The following is a 21,925-nucleotide window of genomic DNA, read 5'->3' as shown; positions in this document are numbered from 1 at the left end:
TACAGAAGACAGAGAACTCAGGAAAATAAAGAAATCAGCCAAAGAGCCAGAAACGAATATGCACAGATAAGAAGGGAGGCTCAGAGACAATATGAAAATGACATAGCATCAAAAGTAAAGACTGACCCGAAGCTGTTGTACAGCCACATCAGGAGGAAAACAACAGTCAAGGACCAGGTAATCAGACTGAGGAAGGGTGATGGGGAATTCACAAGAAACGACCGAGAGGTATGTCAGGAGCTCAACACAAGATTTAAAGAGGTATTTACAGTGGAAACCAGTAGGACTCCAAGAAATCAGAACAGGGGGGCACACCAGCAAGTGCTGGATGAGGTACATATAACCAAGGAGGAGGTGAAGAAGCTGCTATGCGAACTTGACACCTCGAAGGCGGTGGGACCAGACAACATCTCTCCATGGGTCCTTAAAGAGGGAGCAGAGATATTGTGTGAGCCATTAACAAAGATCTTCAACACATCATTTGAAACTGGGCAACTCCCTGAGGTATGGAAAATGGCAAATGTAGTCCCAATTTTTAAAAAGGGAGACAGACATGAGGCACTAAACTACAGACCTGTATCTCTAACGTGTATAGTATGCAAGGTCATGGAGAAGATCATCAGGAGGAGAGTGGTGGGGCACCTGGAAAGAAACAAGTGTATAATTGACAACCAGCACGGTTTCAGGGAAGGAAAATCCTGTGTCACAAACCTACTAGAGTTTTATGACAAGGTGACAGAAGTAAGACAAGAGAGAGAGGGGTGGATCGACTGCGTATTTTTGGACTGCAAGAAGGCTTTCGACACAGTTCCTCACAAGAGGTTACTGCAAAAGCTAGAGGACCAGGCACACATAACAGGAAAGGCACTGCAATGGATCAGAGAATATCTGACAGGGAGGAAACAACGAGTCATGGTACGCGACGAGGTGTCAGAGTGGGCGCCTGTGACAAGCGGGGTTCCACAGGGGTCAGTCCTAGGACCTGTGCTGTTCTTGGTATACGTGAACGACATAACGGAAGGGATAGACTCAGAAGTGTCCTTGTTTGCAGACGATGTGAAGTTAATGAGAAGAATCGAATCGGACGAGGATCAGGCAGGACTACAAAGAGATCTGGACAGGCTACAAGCCTGGTCCAGCAACTGGCTCCTAGAATTTAACCCTGCCAAATGCAAAGTCATGAAGATTGGGGAAGGGCAAAGAAGACCGCAGACACAATATAGTTTAGATGGCCAAAGACTGCAAACCTCACTAAAGGAAAAAGATCTGGGGGTGAGTATAACACCGAGCATATCTCCTGAGGCGCACATCAATCAGATAACTGCTGCAGCATACGGGTGAGTACGTGTGTGAGTACACACACACACACACACACACACACACACACACACACACACACACACTTTAGTTTAATATCTTTATGCACCCCATACCCATCCTGTGGGCGGTAGTCAAAAGATTACAAAGGTACACACACACGTGGAATAGACAAGGTGGACAAAGACAATATGTTCCAGGGAGGGGACATAGAAACAAGAGGCCACAATTGGAAGTTGAAGACACAAATGAGTCAGAGAGATATTAGGAAGTATTTCTTCAGTCATAGAGTTGTAAGGCAGTGGAATAGCCTAGAAAATGACGTAGTGGAGGCAGGAACCATACACAGTTTTAAGACGAGGTTTGATAAAGCTCATGGAGCGGGGAGAGAGAGGGCCTAGTAGCAACCGGTGAAGAGGCGGGGCCAGGAGCTAGGACTCGACCCCTGCAACCACAAATAGGTGAGTACAAATAGGTGAGTACAAATAGGTGAGTACACACACAGACACACACACAGTGACAGGTGCTAGAGTTGGAAGGTGTGAAGACAACACACAGCCAGGGGCTCTTACCTTCTCTAAAACACTACCTGCACCACCACCTGCTGCCACCTCTTCTAACACATTTGTAATACCACCTGAAAAGCCACCTGTGTACTCTGATATTTAGCTCCTGGCTATGCCGCCTTACATTACTGCTTTCTTGGGTCATGTCATATCTAGCTGTGAAGCTGTGTATTGATTTTACCTCCATTGCCTCTGAATCATTCTACTTTATAGTCACTGCTTCCTGACATCTTTGTGGTTTATCTGTCTTAAGCTTTAACCTGCAGCGTCCTTGTTCCTGGGGCCCCTGTGTCCCCTTGTTCCTGGGCCCCCCCGTGTCCCCTTGTTCCTGGTCCCCCCTGTGTCCCCTTGTTCCTGGGGTTCCTGTGTCCCCTTGTTCCTGGGCCCCCCCGTGTCCCCTTGTTCCTGGGCCCCCCGTGTCCCCTTGTTCCTGGGGCCCCTGTGTCCCCTTGTTCCTGGGGCCCCTGTGTCCCCTTGTTCCTGGGGCCCCCCGTGTCCCCTTGTTCCTGGGCCCCCCCGTGTCCCCTTGTTCCTGGGCCCCCCTGTGTCCCCTTGTTCCTGGGGCCCCTGTGTCCCCTTGTTCCTGGTCCCCCCCTGTGTCCCCTTGTTCCTGGGGCCCCTGTGTCCCCTTGTTCCTGGGCCCCCCTGTGTCCCCTTGTTCCTGGTCCCCCCCGTGTCCCCTTGTTCCTGGTCCCCCCTGTGTCCCCTTGTTCCTGGGGCCCCTGTGTCCCCTTGTTCCTGGGCCCCCCCGTGTCCCCTTGTTCCTGGGCCCCCCGTGTCCCCTTGTTCCTGGGGCCCCTGTGTCCCCTTGTTCCTGGGGCCCCTGTGTCCCCTTGTTCCTGGGGCCCCCCGTGTCCCCTTGTTCCTGGGCCCCCCCGTGTCCCCTTGTTCCTGGGCCCCCCCGTGTCCCCTTGTTCCTGGGGCCCCTGTGTCCCCTTGTTCCTGGTCCCCCCTGTGTCCCCTTGTTCCTGGGCCCCCCTGTGTCCCCTTGTTCCTGGGCCCCCCCGTGTCCCCTTGTTCCTGGGCCCCCCCGTGTCCCCGGGTTCCGGGGCCCCCCCGTGTCCCCTTGTTCCTGGGCCCCCCTGTGTCCCCTTGTTCCTGGTCCCCCCTGTGTCCCCTTGTTCCTGGGCCCCCCCGTGTCCCCTTGTTCCTGGGCCCCCCCGTGTCCCCTTGTTCCTGGGCCCCCCCGTGTCCCCTTGTTCCTGGGCCCCACCGTGTCCCCTTGTTCCTGGGCCCCCCTGTGTCCCCTTGTTCCTGGGCCCCCCTGTGTCCCCTTGTTCCTGGGCCCCCCCTGTGTCCCCTTGTTCCTGGGCCCCCCTGTGTCCCCTTGTTCCTGGGCCCCCCTGTGTCCCCTTGTTCCTGGGCCCCCCCGTGTCCCCTTGTTTCTGGGCCCCCCTGTGTCACCTTGTTCCTGGGCCCCCCCGTGTCCCCTTGTTCCTGGTCCCCCCCTGTGTCCTCTTGTTCCTGGTCCCCCCCTGTGTCCCCTTGTTCCTGGGCCCCCCGGTGTCCCCTGGTTCCTGGTCTCCCCCTTGTTCCTGGTCCCACCCTGTGTCCCCTTGTTCCTGGTCCACCCGTGTCCCCTTGTTCCTGGTCCACCCGTGTCCCCTTGTTCCTGGTCCCCCCCGTGTCCCCTTGTTCCTGGGCCCCCCCGTGTCCCCTTGTTCCTGGTCCCCCCTGTGTCCTCTTGTTCCTGGTCCCCCCCTGTGTCCCCTTGTTCCTGGTCCCCCCTGTGTCCCCTTGTTCCTGGTACCCCTGTGTCCATTTGTTCTTGGTTCTCCTTTTTGTCCCCTTGTTCCTGGTCCCCCCCCCGTGTCCCCTTGTTCCTGGTCTCCCCCGTGTCCCCTTGTTCCTGGCCTCCCCCGTGTCCCTGGTCTCCCCCTTGTTCTTGGTCCCCCCCTGTGTCCCCTTGTTCCTGGTCCCCCCCCCTGTGTCCCCTTGTTCCTGGTCCACCCGTGTCCCCTTGTTCATGGTCCCCCCTGTGTCCCCTTGTTCCTGGCCCCCCCTGTGTCCCTTGTTCCTGGTCCCCCCTGTGTCCCCTTGTTCCTGGTCCACCCCTGTGTCCCCTTGTTCCTGGTCCCCCCGTGTCCATTTGTTCTTGGTCCCCCCTGTCTCTCCATGTTCAGGGTTCCCCCCTGTCTCCCCTTGTTCCTGGTCCCCCCTGTGTCCCCTTGTTCCTGGTCCCCCCGTGTCCCCTTGTTCTCGGTCCTCCCGTGTCCCCTTGTTCCTGGTCCCCCCTGTGTCCCCTTGTTCCTGGTTTCCCCCATGTCCCCTTGTTCCTGGTCTCCCCCTTGTTCCTGGTTCCCCCCCCGTGTCCCCTTGTTCCTGGTTCCCCATGTGTCCCCTTGTTCCTGGTCTCCCCCATGTCCCCTTGTTCATGGTCTCCCCCGTGTCCCTGGTCTCCCCCTTGTTCCTGGTCCCCCCTGTGTCCCCTTGTTCCTGGTCCACCCGTGTCCCCTTGTTCCTGGTCCCCCTGTGTCCATTTGTTCTTGGTTCTCCCTTTTGTCCCCTTGTTCCTGGTCCCCTTGTGTCCATTTGTTCTTGGTTCTCCCTTTTGTCCCCTTGTTCCTGAGCCTCACTGGGAATAAGTAAGGACCCCAGTGGGAATAAAGACCCCCAGTGGAAGCAGGTCACCTTGTCTAACATTTTTTCTAGTTTCCTGGTTGGTAATATATACACACATGTTGCTATGTATAATTATTCATGTGTACGTATTCATATGTAAGTATATAAAGTTACACATCCTCTTCAAATACTGACGATAATCTCCCTTGTGTTCGTGGGTGCACACAGTCACCTATTTGTGTGTGGTGGTCGTGTGAGGTGCCAAGCATGTGTGCCATCCCCTGCTTGCCCAGGATGCCACCTTCCACAGTACCTAGTACTCTAGTGCTGACAGTGTTGCCCTTCTGCTGACACTGTCATCACCACATACCCATCATGTGGATGGTACTTACCTATATCTATGGTGTGCATGGTAATTACGAATACAGAGGTACATAATGGGTCCAGGGACTGTACCTCAACATTACAGAGGTACATAATGGGTCCAGGAACTGTACATCAACATTACGGAGGTACATAATGGGTCCAGGGACTGTACCTCAACATTAGAGAGGTACATAATGGTTCCAGGGTCTATATCTCAACATTACAGAGGTACATAATGGGTCCAAGGACTGTACCTCAACAATACAGAGGTACATAATGGATCCAGGGACTGTACCTCAACATTAGAGGTACATAATGGTTCCAGGGACTGTACCTCAACATTACAGAGGTACATAATGGTTCCAGGGACTGTACCTCAACATTACAGAGGTACATAATGGTTCCAGGGACTGTACCTCAACATTACAGAGGTACATAATGGTTCCAGGGACTGTACCTCAACAATACAGAGGTACATAATGGGTCCAGGGACTGTACCTCAACATTACAGAGGTACATAATGGTTCCAGGGACTGTACCTCAACAATACAGAGGTACATAATGGGTCCAGGGACTGTACCTCAATACAGAGGTACATAATGGATCCAGGGACTGTACCTCAACAATACAGAGGTACATAATGGTTCCAGGGACTGTACCTCAACATTACAGAGGTACATAATGGTTCCAGGGACTGTACCTCAACATTACAAAGGTACATAATGGTTCCAGGGACTGTACCTCAACAATACAGAGGTACATAATGGGTCCAGGGACTGTACCTCAATACAGAGGTACATAATGGATCCAGGGACTGTACCTCAACAATACAGAGGTACATAATGGTTCCAGGGACTGTACCTCAACATTACAGAGGTACATAATGGTTCCAGGGACTGTACCTCAACATTACAAAGGTACATAATGGTTCCATGAACTGTACCTCAACATTACAGAGGTACATAATGGTTCCAGGGACTGTACCTCAACATTACAGAGGTACATAATGGTTCCAAGGACTACCTCAACATTACAGAGGTACATAATGGTTCCAGGGACTGTACCTCAACATTACAGAGGTACATAATGGTTCCAGGGACTGTACCTCAACATTACAGAGGTACATAATGGGTCCAGGGACTGTACCTCAACATTACAGAGGTACATAATGGGTCCAGGGACTGTACCTCAACATTACAGAGGTACATAATGGGTCCAGGGACTGTACCTCAACATTACAGAGGTACATAATGGGTCCAGGGACTGTACCTCAACATTACAGAGGTACATAATGGTTCCAGGTACTGTACCTCAACATTACAGAGGTACATAATGGTTCCAGGGACTGTACCTCAACATTACAGAGGTACATAATGGGTCCAGGGACTGTACCTCAACATTACAGAGGTACAAAATAAGTTGATGAACTTTGTTTATTAGACAACTTTATCAAGTTATAAACTTGGTTATAATGGTGATGCTCTCTTGTTTGTGGTGTCTGTACTTACCAATTTGTGGTTGCAGGGTTCGAGTCACAGCTCCTGGCCTGGTTCATGGCTACTAGGCTCCCCTCACTCCCGCTCCAATATTAACACACCATAAATAACATCAATTCTCGTGTAGTAAAGATATAAACCCGGAGGATAGCTCCGGTTCCTTGAATTAAGAACCCTACACCCCCACCCTCTTAGAAAGGGGCGTAACCTCAAGATAATCACAGAAATAAAAATTCTCATCTCTGATTGGCTAGCGTGGGTGCCCTCCTCCGAGGCTGACCAATCACAGAGCAGCACTATTATTCCCTTTACACGACCATTAAGAGTGATTAAGGTATTTAAGGCACTACAGCTGGCATACAAGACATACTTGATGTCTGTATTTCCTGTACCCCTCACCATGGAGTGTGTATACTTGCGTGTATGTTCCTAGGAGTACAGTGTATGTATCTGAGTACAGGGGATGTATGTACTATGTGTGTGTCTCCTGAGTACAGGGGATGTATGTACTATGTGTGTGTCTCCTGAGTACAGGGGATGTATGTACTGTGTGTGTGTTTACTGAGTACAGGGGATGTATGTACTACCAGTGTGTTTACTGAGTACAGGGGATGTATGTACTGTGTGTGTGTTTACTGAGTACAGGGGATGTATGTACTACCTGTGTGTTTCCTGAGTACAGGGGATGTATGTACTACCTGTGTTTCCTGAGTACAGGGGATTTAACCACCAGGCCCGGTGGCCTGGTGGTTAAAGCTCCCGCTTCACACACGGAGGGCCCGGGTTCGATTCCCGGCGGGTGGAAACATTCGACATGTTTCCTTACACCTGTTGTCCTGTTCACCTAGCAGCAAATAGGTACCTGGGTGTTAGTCGACTGGTGTGGGTCGCATCCTGGGGGACAAGATTAAGGACCCCAATGGAAATAAGTTAGACAGTCCTCGATGACGCACTGACTTTCTTGGGTTATCCTGGGTGGCTAACCCTCCGGGGTTAAAAATCCGAACGAAATCTTATCTTATCTTATCTTACAGGGGATGTATGTACTACCTGTGTGTTTCCTGAGTACAGGGCATGTATGTACTACCTGTGTGTTTCCTGAGTACAGGGGATGTATGTACTATGTGTGTGTTTCCTGAGTACAGGGGATGTATGTACTACCTGTGTGTTTCCTGAGTACAGGGGATGTATGTACTACCTGTGTGTTTCCTGAGTACAGGGGATGTATGTACTACCTGTGTGTTTCCTGAGTACAGGGGATGTATGTACTATGTTTGTTTCCTGAGTACAGGGGATGTATGTACTACCTGTGTGTTTCCTGAGTACAGGGGATGTATGTACTACCTGTGTGTTTCCTGAGTACAGGGGATGTATGTACTACCAGTGTGTTTACTGAGTACAGGGGATGTATGTACTACCAGTGTGTTTACCGAGTACAGGGGATGTATGTACTACCAGTGTGTTTACTGAGTACAGGGGATGTATGTACTACCAGTGTGTTTACTGAGTACAGGGGATGTATGTACTGTGTGTGTGTTTACTGAGTACAGGGGATGTATGTACTACCTGTGTGTTTACTGAGTACAGGGGATGTATGTACTATGTGTTTACTGAGTACAGGGGATGTATGTACTATGTGTGTGTTTACTGAGTACAGGGGATGTATGTACTACCTGTGTGTTTCCTGATTACAGTTGATGTATGTACTACCTGTGTGTTTACTGAGTACAGGGGATGTATGTACTACCTGTGTGTTTCCTGAGTACAGGGGATGTATGTACTATGTGTGTTTACTGAGTGCAGAGAATGTACTAAATGTGTATTGAGTACAGAAATGGGGTTGTGTTGGTATTAATGGGGGTTGTGATAGTAATGGTGGTGGTAGTAATGGGGGTTGTGATAGTATTAGGTGTGGTAGTAATGGGGGTTAATAGTAATGATGGTAATGGGGTTGTGATAGTAATGGGGGTGGCAGTAATGGGGGTTGTGATAGTAATGGTGGTAGTAATGGGGTTGTGATAATGGGGGTGGTAGTAATGGGGTTGTGATAGTAATGGTAGCAATGGGGTTGTGAAAGTAATGGGGGTGGTAGTAATGGGGGTTGATAGCAATGGGGGTGGTAGTAATGGGGGTTGTGATAGTAATGGGGGTGGTAGTAATGGGGGTTGTGATAGTAATTGGGTGGTAGTAATGGGGATTGGGATAGTAATTGGGATGGTAGTCATCCTACACAGATGACAGCAAGGAAATGAGTGAGCTACTCAAGTCCCAATATGACTCAGTTTTTAGCAAGCCGCTAACTAGACTGAGAGTCGAAGATCAAAATTATTTTTTTATGAGAGCCACAGAATTTGGTTAACACAAGCCTATCTGATGTTATCCTGATGCCAAATGACTTCGAACAGGCAATAAATGACATGCCCATGCACTCTGCCCCAGGGCCAGACTCATGGAACTCCGTGTTCATCAAGAACTGCAAGAAGCCCCTATCACGAGCCTTTTCCATCCTATGGAGAGGGAGCATGGACATGGGGGTCATCCCACAGTTACTAAAAACAACAGACATAGCCCCACTCCACAAAGGGGGCAGTAAAGCAACAACAAAGAACTACAGACCGATAACACTAACATCCCATATCATAAAAATCTTTGAAAGGGTCCTAAGAAGCAAGATCACCACCCATCTAAAAACCCATCAATTACACAACCCAGGGCAACATGGGTTTAGAACAGGTCGCTCCTGTCTGTCTCGACTATTGGATCACTACAAGGTCCTAGATGCACTAGAAGACAAAGAGAATGCAGATGTAATATATACAGACTTTGCAAAAGCCTTCAACAAGTGTGACCATGGCGTAATAGCGCACAAAATGCGTGCTAAAGGAATAACGGGAAAAGTAGGTCGATGGATCTATAATTTCCTCACTAACAGAACACAGAGTAGTAGTCAACAGAGTAAAGTCCGAGGCAGCTACGGTGAAAAGCTCTGTTCCACAGGGCACAGTACTTGCTCCCATCTTGTTCCTCATTCTCATATCTAACATAGACAAGGATGTCAGCCACAACACCGTGTCTTCCTTTGCAGATGACACCCGAATCTGCATGACAGTGTCTTCCATTGCAGACACTGCAAGGCTCCAGGCGGACATAAACCAAATCTTTCAGTGGGCTGCAGAAAACAATATGAAGTTTAATGATGAGAAATTTCAATTACTCAGATATGGCAAACACGAGGAAATTAAATCGTCATCAGAGTACAAAACAAATTCTGGCCACAAAATAGAGCGAAACACCAACGTCAAAGACCTGGGAGTGATCATGTCGGAGGATCTCACCTTCAAGGACCATAACATTGTATCAATCGCATCTGCTAGAAAAATGACAGGATGGATAATGCGAACCTTCAAAACTAGGGATGCCAAGCCCATGATGACACTCTTCAGGTCACTTGTTCTATCTAGGCAGGAATATTGCTGCACACTAACAGCACCTTTCAAGGCAGGTGAAATTGCTGACCTAGAAAATGTACAGAGAACCTTCACGGCGTGCATAACGGAGATAAGACACCTCAATTACTGGGAGTGCTTGAGGTTCCTGAACCTGTATTCCCTGGAATGCAGGCGGGAGAGATACATGATTATATACACCTGGAAAATCTTAGAGGGACTAGTACCGAACTTGCACACGAAAATCACTCACTACGAAAGCAAAAGACTTGGCAGACGATGCAACATCCCCCCAATGAAAAGCAGGGGTGTCACTAGCACGTTAAGAGACCATACAGTAAGTGTCAGGGGCCCGAGACTGTTCAACTGCCTCCCAGCATACATAAGGGGGATTACCAACAGACCCCTGGCAGTCTTCAAGCTGGCACTGAACAAGCACCTAAAGTCGGTTCCTGACCAGCCGGGCTGTGGCTCGTATGTTGGTTTGTGTGCAGCCAACAGTAACAGCCTGGCTGATCAGGCTCTGATCCACCAGGAGGCCTGGTCACAGACCGGGCCGCGGGGGCGTTGACCTCCGGAACTCTCTCCAGGTAAACTCCAGGTAGTAATGGGGGTGGTAGTTATGCGGCTGGTGTTGATAGTAATGGGGGTTGTGATGGTAATGGGGCAGTGTTGATAGTATTGGGGGTGGTGGTAGTAATGGGGATGGTAGTAATGGGGGTGGTGGTGGTGGTAGTAATGGGGCAGTGTTGATAGTATTGGGATTGGTGGTAGAAATGGGGGTGGTGGTGGTGGTAGTAATGGGGCAGTGTTGATAGTATTGGGATTGGTGGTAGAAATGGGGGTGGTGGTGGTGGTAGTAATGGAGGTGGTGGTGGTAATGAAGTTAGTTAATATCTTTATTATGCATCCCATACCCATGGGGGTGGTGGTAATGTGATAGTAATGGGGGATGGGGGGAGTGTTCGTGTTGGTTCAGTAACCACTATTAACGCTGCGTCTTGTGTGCGCTCGCATATATGTGGTTGCAGGGGTTGATTCTCAGCTCCTGGCCCCTGCCTCATGCTGCACTTGAAGGTTCACCCCCTCTGACCCTTGTGGGCATTATCATACCTGCTCGTAAAACTATGGAACCTGCCTCCACCACTTAATAATAGTATTATGTATTTATTTCTACAAGTACATGATGCAACTTATACAGACCACAGCTGACATCAATGATATACATACTACTATATAGAAAAACCCCTGTTATGCAGAGCATTTCCTGCAGATTAGGTCAGTTTGGTCCCAAGATGCCACCCACACCAGCCTACTAACACCTTGCGGGGCCAGGAGCCGAGTCTTGACCCCTACAACCACAATTAGGCGAGTACAATTAGGCGAGTACCCAGGTATGTACCTATTATTCTGATGGGTGAACAGGGACAGCAGGTGTCTTAAGGGAACACGTCCTAATGTTTCCACCAGTACCGGGGATCGAACCACAGACCTTAATTCAATTCAATTCAATTCAATTCAAAGTTTATTCTCTATAAGGATTACATTGCTGAGTTTACAGAAATTTGGTTATTGTTTGGTTTACATGTAGTAAAATTGTGATTACAGAGTGTACCACTAGAACGCTTAGCATGGCTAGGCATTACAGAGTGTACCACTAGAACGCTTGGCATGGCTAGGCATTTCGGGCATACTTAGTTTTATTCTTAATTGTAAAATATTACAAATTATGAGGTAAGTTGGTATTATGGCTAAGTGACTAAATACTAGTTTGTGAGTTTAGCAATGTGAATGCTTTTGTTTTGGCACAGTACATAGTTTCAGTATTGGAGTATCACAGGATTCATTATTTTAAGACTGAGATTAATATTTCTGTTTATGGTCAAATGAGTGAGCGAGTGTAAGTGTGAACCACCAGGTGGTATTCGTGAAGTTAGTTGACGGGGTGTATCAGGGAGATAAGATGTTTTCTAATGGTAGTTTTGAAGGTGATGAATGTGTCTGCAGTTCTAGAGTTCTCAGGTAGGGTATTCCAGATTTTAGGGCCTTTGACATACATTGAATTTTTGTAAAGGTTTAGTCGGACACGGGGAATGTCGTAGAGATGTTTGTGTCTGGTGTTATGCCTGTGGGTTCTGTCACAACTATCAAAAAAGCGTTTTAGGTCAAGGTTGATATTAGAGTTTAAGGCCCTATAGATGTAGATTGCACAGTAGTAAGTGTGGATGTACTGAACTGGGAGTAAGTTTAGATCTATGAAGAGTGGGGGGGTGTGTTGCCAGGGATGGGATTTAGTGATTATTCTTACTGCAGCTTTTTGTTGGGTTATTATTGGCTTTAGGTGTGTTGCTGCAGTTGATCCCCAAGCACAAATAGCATAGGTGAGGTATGGATAAATAAGTGAGTGGTATAGTGTGAGAAGGGCATTTTGCGGCACGTAGTATCGTATCTTGGAGAGGATCCCAACCGTTTTGGATACTTTTTTGGCTATATGCTGGATATGGGTGCTGAAATTCAGGTTGTTGTCAAGGTATAAGCCTAGGAATTTTCCCCCATTATTTCTGGTAATTAGAGTGTTGTCAATCTTAATGTTAATTTGTGCATCTCCTGCTCTGCTACCAAACATAATATGGTAGGTTTTGTCAGTGTTAAGCGTAAGTTTATTGGCTGTCATCCAAGTCGATATTTTAATCAGCTCCTCATTCACAATGGTGTTGAGGGTGGCAAGATTAGGGTGAGAGATGACATAAGTCATGTCATCAGCAAAGAGAATGGGTTTCAGGTGTTGGGATATGTTTGGAAGGTCATTGATGTATATGAGGAAGAGCAGGGGACCAAGGACACTTCCCTGCGGAACTCCAGTATCAAGTGGCCGTGTTGCTGATGCTGTGTCTTTAATGGTGACGTACTGATACCTATTAGTAATGTAAGATTTGAAATAAGCAAGCGCATGGCCTCTTATACCGTAGTGATCAAGTTTGTGGAGTAGAATGTCGTGGTCTACTGTGTCAAAAGCTTTTCTTAGGTCAATAAAAATTCCTAGTGGATATTCCTTATTTTCCAATGCTGTGTAAAGCAGATCTAGCATTTTTATGATTGCATCATTAGTGCTTTTATTTTTCCTGAATCCAAAGTGGCAGGGGTTGAGTATGTTTTAAGCCGTTATAAATGAATACAGTCTCCTGTGCATGAGTTTCTCAAAGATTTTGGATAGCAATGGTAAGTTAGATATTGGCCTATAGTTGTTTAAGTCTGTAGGGTCACCACCTTTATGTATTGGTGTAACCCTTGCCATCTTGAGTAGTTTCGGGAAGGTGCTAGTCTCTATTGACTTGTTAAAAAGTAATGAAATAGCATGCGAAAGGACATGGGCCGCTCGCTTGTACAGTAATGGTGGGACATGAGACAGATTCCCCGAGTTATTTTTAAGTGACTTTATGATCTCAATGACTTCCGTGGGCTCAGTTGGTGCAAGATAGAAGGAATTAGGGAAATTTCCATCTAGGTAGTCCCCAGCATGGGCATTGGTATGTGGGATTTTACTGGCGAGATTAGATCCTATGTTTGAGAAGAAGTCGTTTATCTTGTTAGCTGTGTCAGTGGGATGTAGTGGTGTTTCATTAGGTTTAGTTAGGACAATATTCTTGGTTTTTCTCAGTTTGTGGGTCCCTAGAATCTGAGAGAGTGTTTTCCAGGTCTTTTTTATATCTCCTCTAGTGTCTGTGAATCTACTGGAGTAGTATAGTTGTTTGGCTTTTTTTATCACTTTGGTGAGAGCTGATGAATAGTGTTTTAAGAGTATCTTTGTGTAGTAAGCCCTATCTATATTGCTTTTCATATTGGTGTTTCTTGTCAATGGATTTCAGAATGGTGCTGGTTAGCCATGGGCAACCAAGCCGTTTGTTTGTGATCTGTTTTGTTTTTATAGGACAATGTTTGTTGTATAGTCTAATTAATTTGTTAAGAAAAATGTCTGTCCAGTCATCAATACCATTGGCCTTGGAGAATTCTGTAGGCCAATCAACAGTCTCTAGGTCAGCTGTGAACTTCCTTACTGAGGCCTCGTCATGGAGTCTAAATGAGACTTTGTTGTATTCAAGTGGTGGTTTACTAATGTTTGTCAGGAGGAAGGTAGGGTAGTGGTCTGTAGTGCTATCTGTGATTATCCCTGATTTAAGGGGGGCTAGTATATTGGTCCATATGTGATCTATTATGGTTGCACTTGTCTCAGTGAGCCTGGTTGGTTTAGTTATTTATTTATTTCCAATTTGTGCACACATACAGAGGTACAAAAAAAATACAGATAAGAGCAGTATGCCAAAGCCACTTATACTATGCATAGCATTACGGGCTGGCTTAAAATTAACTTAAGATTAACTAAGCAATGATTATTATTATTATTATAATCAAAAAGAAGCGCTAAGCCACAAGGACTATACAGCGCTGCTACTAAGCAATGATGAAATCAGTGATAAAACATTAATGTAAACAGATAACTATAAAGCACAAGTGAGTATTACAAAGACAGGTCATATGGTTGCATTCAGTTAGGTAGTGATTCTGTTAGGTAGTGTATTTAAAAAATAATAAAGTTAGATTGGGTTTTAGGTTTAACATTTATGTGATATAATTGTGAGAAACATTTAAGATATACAATTTATAATGTTCAGTTATTCAGTATTTATTTGGTTTTGGGTGAGTAAGTAATCTTTGAGAAGAGACTTGAATTTATAAACAGGTTGTGTTTCTTTTATATTTACAGGTAATGAATTCCAGATTTTAGGGCCTTTTATGTGCATTGAGTTTTTGCATAGTGTGAGATGGACACGAGGAACATCAAAGAGTGATCTGTGCCTTGTGTTATGGTCATGTGTTCTGTTGAGGTTGGCAAGGAGATGTTTGAGGGGAGGGTTAATATCAGAGTTAAGTGTTCTATGTATGTAATAGGTGCAGTAATAAGTATGGATGTTTTGTATGGTGAGTAGGTTTAGTGTATTGAATATTGGTGGAGTGTGCTGCCTGTAGTGAGAATTTGTTATCATTCTAACTGCAGCCTTTTGTTGGGTAATTAGTGGTCTGAGATGGTTAATTGTTGTTGAGCCCCATGCACAAATTCCATAGGTGAGATAGGGGTAAATAAGAGAGTGATATAGGGCCAGGAGGGCTGACTGTGGAACATAGTACCGTATCTTCGATAGTATGCCTACAGTCTTGGAAATTTTCTTAGAAATTTGATGTATATGTGTATGAAATTTGAGTATTATCAAGGTGGATTCCTAAGAATTTTCCCTCTGTTAGTTTTGTGATAGGTGATCCATTTATCATTATGTTAAGAGGGACATCTGTAGCTCTGTTACCAAACTGAATGAAGTAGGTTTTGTCAATGTTTAGTGTAAGTTTGTTAGTCCTCATCCAGGTAGATATTTTCTGTAATTCGGTATTTACAGTATTGGCTAGCGTGACTGGGCTCGGGTGAGAGAAGACGTATGTAGTGTCATCTGCAAATAGTGTGGGTTTGAGTAATTGCGAAGCATTTGGAAGGTCATTTATGTATAGGAGAAAGAGAAGAGGGCCAAGGACACTTCCCTGTGGGACACCAACTGTAATTGGTTGTGCAGAAGAGTTTGCCCCATTTGCGTACACATATTGGCTTCTGTTGCTGAGGTAAGACTTGAGGTAGTTGAGGGAGTGCCCTCTTATACCATAGTGTGACAATTTTACGTGGAGCAAGTCATGGTCAACTGTATCAAAAGCTTTACGTAAGTCAATGAAGATCCCCAGTGGGACTTCTTTTTTCTCTATTGCAGTGTATATATGTTCTAGCATGTGTATAATAGCATCATTAGTATTTTTATTAGGCCTGAATCCAAATTGGCAGGGGTTGAGTATGTTTTTTGAGATAAGGTAGGAGTAGATTCGTTTATGAATTAATTTTTCGAAGATTTTTGAGAGAGGGTGTAAGTTGGATATTGGCCTATAGTTATTCAACTCTGTTTGGTCTCCTCCTTTGTGGATCGGGGTGACCCTTGCTATTTTGAGTACTGTAGGGAAGGTGGAGGATTCAATGGATTTGTTAAAGAGTGTTGCAATGATTGGTGATAGCACTTGTGACACTTTTTTGTATATAAGGGGTGGTAAGGTATTTAAATCTCCTGCCTTGTTTTTTAGTGCGTTGATAATAAGGGAGACTTCGTATGGGTTAGTCGGAGCTAGGAACAGTGTGTTCGGGTAGTTGCCGGTGAGGTAGTCATTTGGTGGGGTATCTGAGCTTGGGATTTTATTGGCAAGGTTTTGTCCTATAGTGGAGAAGAAATCATTGAGTCTGTTTGCTGTTTCTGTTGGTGGGAGTTGGGGTTCATCTGTTTTTGCTAATTTTATTTCGCTATTTCGTGATATCTTTTTTGTTCCCAGAATTTCTGATAGGGTTTTCCAGGTCTTTTTTATATCACCTCGTAAGTTGGATAATCTGTTCTCATAATACAATTTTTTTGCCCTTCTTATCAGGCTGGTTAGGATTGACGAGTAACGTTTTGTTTGGTCTCTGGTTATGTGACCCATTCTGTACTGTTTTTCATATTGGTGTTTTGTATTTATGGATTTGAGAATGCTGGGTGTTAGCCAGGGACTGTTCAGTCTCTTTGCTGTCATCTGTTTAGTTTTTTTAGGGCAGTGCTTGTTATAGAGGTATTGGGTTTTTTTTAGAAAATTATTAATACATTCGTCAATATCTGTATAGGTTTCTAGCTCAGTGTGCCAATCAATGTTTGCTATTGCTGTTGTGAAGTTGTTAATGGCTGCCTCATTGTGAAGTCTGAAGGTGACTTTAGTAGTGTCTTGGGGTAGTTTACCAAGAGTTGTTATGAGGAAAGTAGGGTAGTGGTCTGTGGTATTATCTGTAATTATGCCTGATTTTAAAGGGGATATGGTGTTGGTTTATTGTTGGTATGAGAAGTGTGTTGTTCATATTGTTGATGAAATCAGTTACAGGCTGATCATCTAGTAAGCCAAGGTTGATGTTGAAGTCTCCAGCTAAGAGAAGGTGGTGCTTATTCATTTGTCTGTTTGTTATTAGTGACTTTAATTTCTCACTGAAATTTGGGATGTTTGTGTGAGGTATCCGGTAAATGGCACCGATTGTTATAGGCGTCTTAAGGTTTTTTACAGTAAAATTAGCAAAAATATATTCCCCATATTCATCACTAAAGCAAGTGGTGCTAATACAAGATAATTGGTTAGAGTAATAGATTGCAATACCACCCCCAACTTGGTTTGTTCTGCAGTTGTGAATTGCTGTGTATCCTGGTAGAGGGTAGATATCTATTGTGTCCTGCTTAAGCCAGGTCTCAGTAAGAATAATGCAGGAGAAGGGTGTCTTTAGTGATTCAAGGAGTGCTAGGAGGTCATCATAGTGTTTGCTTAAGGACCTGATGTTGTAGTTAAGTACTGATAGACTTTTAGCATTGTTTAGGATAGTGGTGGCTTGTGATGCTGTGTAATAAAGGCAGTTACTTTCCAATAGGTTTTGATTGGGTGTCAGATTATGGAGGTTTAGATCAGGGTCAACGTGATCAATCATCTTCTAGGTTTAAATTATGGTTATTTATATCCTGAGTTGTGTGTTGAGTTCTAGTACTGATATCTGTAGTGGTAGGAAGTTTGGACAAGTATATAGCTAGAGTATTTTGGTCATGTAGGGTATAGTCACTACTACACATAATGAAGTTGATGTTGTCTATGTGTTGTGCTGGAATGAACTAAAGTACAACTAGGTATAAACTAGTAATATAAAAATACAAATTAAAAATAGAACAAGACTCTCACTTGTAATTGCACTAAGGTCTAATAATGACTTTTGTGGAGTCTATGTTTTGAGCTAGAGTGAGCTAAAGTACAATAGGTTTAATCTAATAATATAAATATAATGTGTGAGCTGACTGTGATACCAACCACGTTACTTGTTTATCAACTGCAACTTGTTGGTATTCCTGTATCACCTACTATCATAATGTTGATATAGAATTATAGTTACGGTACAAATGAGTTATGGAAGATCCTTTCCTAATACTCCATTTTGTCAAGCAGGTGTGGCGTCCTTCCCTGTGACCATCCTCTCCTGGTGTGTGGTGACCTGTTGCTACCAGAGGGCCAGCACACACTCGCCATGCTTTAAATACCAACAATGTCCTCAAGATACCACGTGGAGGAAATAAGGCAGGAAGCAGCAATGCAGTGCCGATGACACAAGTGGAAGATGCCAAGCGGTGGTGCAGTATTTGATCATTCTACTGCAGAATTGTGATAGAAACTACAATAAGTACCTTTAACCACGTATATAAATATAGAGATATATACACACGTATACAATACTGTATTGACATCATGGATAACGATATATATTATACCTATATTGTGCAGGTTTTAACTGCTATACCATATATGTTTTTAAAAAACAGCAGATTCAAGAATAGGGCTACATGACCCTTAAGGGTTTAGCACTTCCCGTAATTATAAAAACACACTCAAGTTAAAATCCAACTGAAGTTTGACACACATACCTAGAAAAAGCTAATTCATTATGTCACAAGGTGTTCCACGGTGTACAGTGTTACTATATATTGTTGCAGAATACAGTAACTTGGTGGGTATGGAGTCCACTCATAATCCAGGTGTATTAACTACTGCCAGTCTATGTCCAGAGCTTTAATGTATTCCCCTTTATTTTGTGTATCGAATGTGCGTACTGTGTATGATGATGGTGGTTTTTGTCTCGTAGTTATTGTCCTCGACCTCATTTTTTTTGTTCAATTTACCTTGTATGTTCATAATAAATGTTTAGACTTGTAAACATTTGTTTTTATTAAAATGTCTATGCAAGTTTCGTGTAAATTTACAGTTATTTAATTTTTATAAATATTTAGATTTACAAATTCAGATCTGTTCTGCAGTGATGTACAATTGTCATAGCAGAATGTGCTGTGGATGACAGCACTCAAGTGTACACACGTGGATGACAGCACTCAAGTGTACACACGTGGATGAGAGCACTCAAGTGTACACACGTGGATGACAGCACTCAAGTGTACACACATGGATGAGAGCACTCAAGTGTACACACGTGGATGACAGCACTCAAGTGTACACACGTACAACTGGATGTTTCGCTCCTGGGACCTTAGGTTAGGTTAGGTAAGGTTCGTCAGGAAACAGGACAAATGTTTCCTGACGCGGGTCTTAGTCAGATGATGACCCGCCTTTGGAGCTTTTGGTCATCTGACCGAGGCCTTCCGCTGGCTTACCGGTCCACCCCTTTAAAAATTATGGTCATTTATAACCAGTCTGTCTATATACCTTAATAATACCTGGGACCTTGATCACTCTAAAATCAGGGATCCGCAGCCTTCAGTCCGAAGGCTGCATGTGGCCCTTCTATGAAATGGACGCGGCCCTCGCATGAAATTATCAATTCCCTTTTATGTAGGTTCCACACTGCATAGTGTCAACAGTTACAAAATATTATTGTTATTATTATTCGTAAAAATTATAAAATGCAGCCCTCCTTTAAATTTACGTTTTTAAACTGGCTCTTTCATACTAAAAGGTTGGATACTACTGATCTAAAGGAAGAGAGAATGCAAGTCACTGGTGATGGTCAGGTGGTCCTGGGGGCATAAAATTGTCATATTAGAACTGAGAAGCAGCAGGTATGGCAGTGTCGTGTGTCCGTTCTACGGTTTCAGAAGTAGCAATACACCTTCATTATAGTGATGCCTGTCCTTACTGGGTTCTCTCTACATTATTTTGGCATTCTTCTACTGCACAAGATGACCTTTAGATCTGTGTAAGACACGGATCTAAAGGTCATCTTGATGTCATTATTGATGTCATTGATGGTGTTGCAAACATGCTTGTGATGTTGAGTGTGTGGAAAGATAACTCCGTTTCTCTTACATATGTCTTGTTGCAGCCTCCACATGGTGTAAGGAATATTCCTGCTTCACTGTTGAGTGTCATAGGATCTTACTGAGGTCTCTGGTGGAAGCTGTCACCATAGCAGCTAATGTGGATAATATTTCTATAAAGAAACCAGAAGGGTGATGACATTGGCCACTTCTCCGAGTAGAATTAAGTACTTGTCTTGATTTTTTGGTAGAGGCATTGTAGAGGTGAGCGTATTCAATGTAGTTTACTATTCTTATTATGCACCCCATACCCATCCTGTGGGCAAAAGATTACAGAGGCACATAATGGGTCCAGGGACTGTACCTCAACATTACAGAGGCACATAATGGGTCCAGGGACTGGGCCACAAAGTTTTTGATAGCTGAACAAGTTACATGTTTATATATGGTTACAGTTACAATGAGTTATTTATGCAGACATGACTTAGGTCACAGCTCGCCATTTGTAATACATGTATTGTATAGAGAGGGACGTACAAGCAGGTGATGCACTGGAATTCTTTTTGGAATTTGAGCTGGAGATTTAGATAACTCTTATATAAAGCTCAATATTCACACCTCTCTTGCTGCAAGTGTTATTTTTTAAGTACAAATGAGTAAGCTATCTTTATTTGCAGACTTTTTGTAGACTGAAAAGGCATCTTTCTTGAGTGACCTGCATCAGACCTCAAGAAATAGTTTGCCTTCATTTTCCAGTTCTAGAGTGAATTTGGTAAGAGTGTCCATGTTATCTTAAGTTCCGTATGTTATGGCCTCCATAATGTCCTTATACAGTGGACCCCCGCTTTACGATCACCTCCCAATGCGACCAGTTATGTAAGTGTATTTATGTAAGTGTGTTTGTACGTGTATGTTTGGGGGTCTGAAATGGACTAATCTAATTCACAATATTCCTTATGGGAACAAATTCGTTCAGTACTGGCACCTGAACATACTTCTGGAATGAAATATCGTAAACCAGGGGTCCACTGTATATGTAACATTTATTGCCCTTGTAATCTTTGCTTGAAATACTCTGTATAACCATCATCTTTCTACATGTATACATGTGTCTCCCATTTCTGTATAAACAGTGTATCATATGGAAGTAAACTTTGATTTTTTTACTGTTTTAATAATCATAAAGCAGAATTTTTTTGAAGATTGAGACACTTATGCAGCATATGGGAATCTGTATTCAGGAAACGTTTCGCCACACAGTGGCTTCATCAGTCCAATACAAAGAGGAAGGCGTAAGGAGAGGAGGAGTATGAGGTAATCAGTCCCTCAGCCTGGAGTCGATGTGTTCAGTCCATCAATCTTGTAGAATGTACCACCGTGTGGCGAAATGTTTCCTGAATAAAGATTCCCATATGCTGCATAAGTGTCTCAATCTTCAACTTGTCGGTTTTTCAAACCATTCATCACAGAATTTTTTTGTCTTCAAGTTCTCCATAAAAATGTTGGCCTGGACTTTGCTTAGAGAACTTAACATGGCTGGGTTGAAACACTGGTTTTCACATCTGAAGGAGGTTAATGGACAGTTTGATGAAGGCTGTAAAGTTATGACAGGGTAGATGTAAGTTGGTGTCATCTCTAAGTTTACGTTTGAGTACAGTACAGTGGAACCCCGAATTTCATCCAGTGTGGATATCATGCAATTTGGTTTTCGACCACTTTTTTCAGGGAAATTTTACCCTGGGTTTCGTACTTCTGCTCAGAAATCATCCATATGAAGTGCGTCCGCCCACCCGGGACTTGCCGCTCACACGTATGTGACTCAGTCTGCCTCTGTCACTTGTTGAGTGAGTAATACTCTGTGCATTCCTCTGAAACATTTTGTAATAATCAATTGTTTTTTGTGCTTGTTCATTGAGTGCAACTCTTAAATAAGCCACCATGGGGCCAAAGAAGGTTTGGATGGTGGTAGAGGGTGGTAGTGATGGTGGTAGAGGGTGGTAGTGATTGTGGTAGAGGGTGGTAGTGATGGTGGTAGAGGGTGGTAGTGATGGTGGTAGAGGGTGGTAGTGATTGTGGTAGAGGGTGGTAGTGATTGTGGTAGAGGGTGGTAGTGATGGTGGTAGAGGGTGGTAGTGATGGTGGTAGAGGGTGGTAGTGATTGTGGTAGAGGGTGGTAGTGATTGTGGTAGTAAATAACAAAAAGTCACAATACCGTGACTGGAACGATACACAAATAACCCGCACATAAAAGAGAGAAGCTTACGACGACGTTT

At 44.5% G+C, this 21,925-nt stretch overlaps 1 long non-coding RNA gene across 1 annotated transcript in view; it reads left to right on the top strand.

Moving 5' to 3' along the window:
• The window catches only part of LOC128704704 (uncharacterized), a 63,960-nt gene extending 45,362 nt beyond the window's left edge, over positions 1-18,598 (top strand). The window contains exon 3 of the long non-coding RNA XR_008409578.2: positions 17,836-18,598. This is a non-coding gene — a long non-coding RNA (uncharacterized lncRNA). The remainder of the gene's footprint in view (positions 1-17,835) is intronic.
• The last annotated feature ends 3,327 nt before the right edge of the window (positions 18,599-21,925 follow it).

This window comes from Cherax quadricarinatus, chromosome 100 (assembly GCF_038502225.1).
Source record: "Cherax quadricarinatus isolate ZL_2023a chromosome 100, ASM3850222v1, whole genome shotgun sequence".
NCBI classification, from domain to species: domain Eukaryota; kingdom Metazoa; phylum Arthropoda; class Malacostraca; order Decapoda; family Parastacidae; genus Cherax; species Cherax quadricarinatus.
Note: the sequence above shows the minus strand (reverse complement) of the source record. Positions and strands in the feature narration are given on the sequence as shown.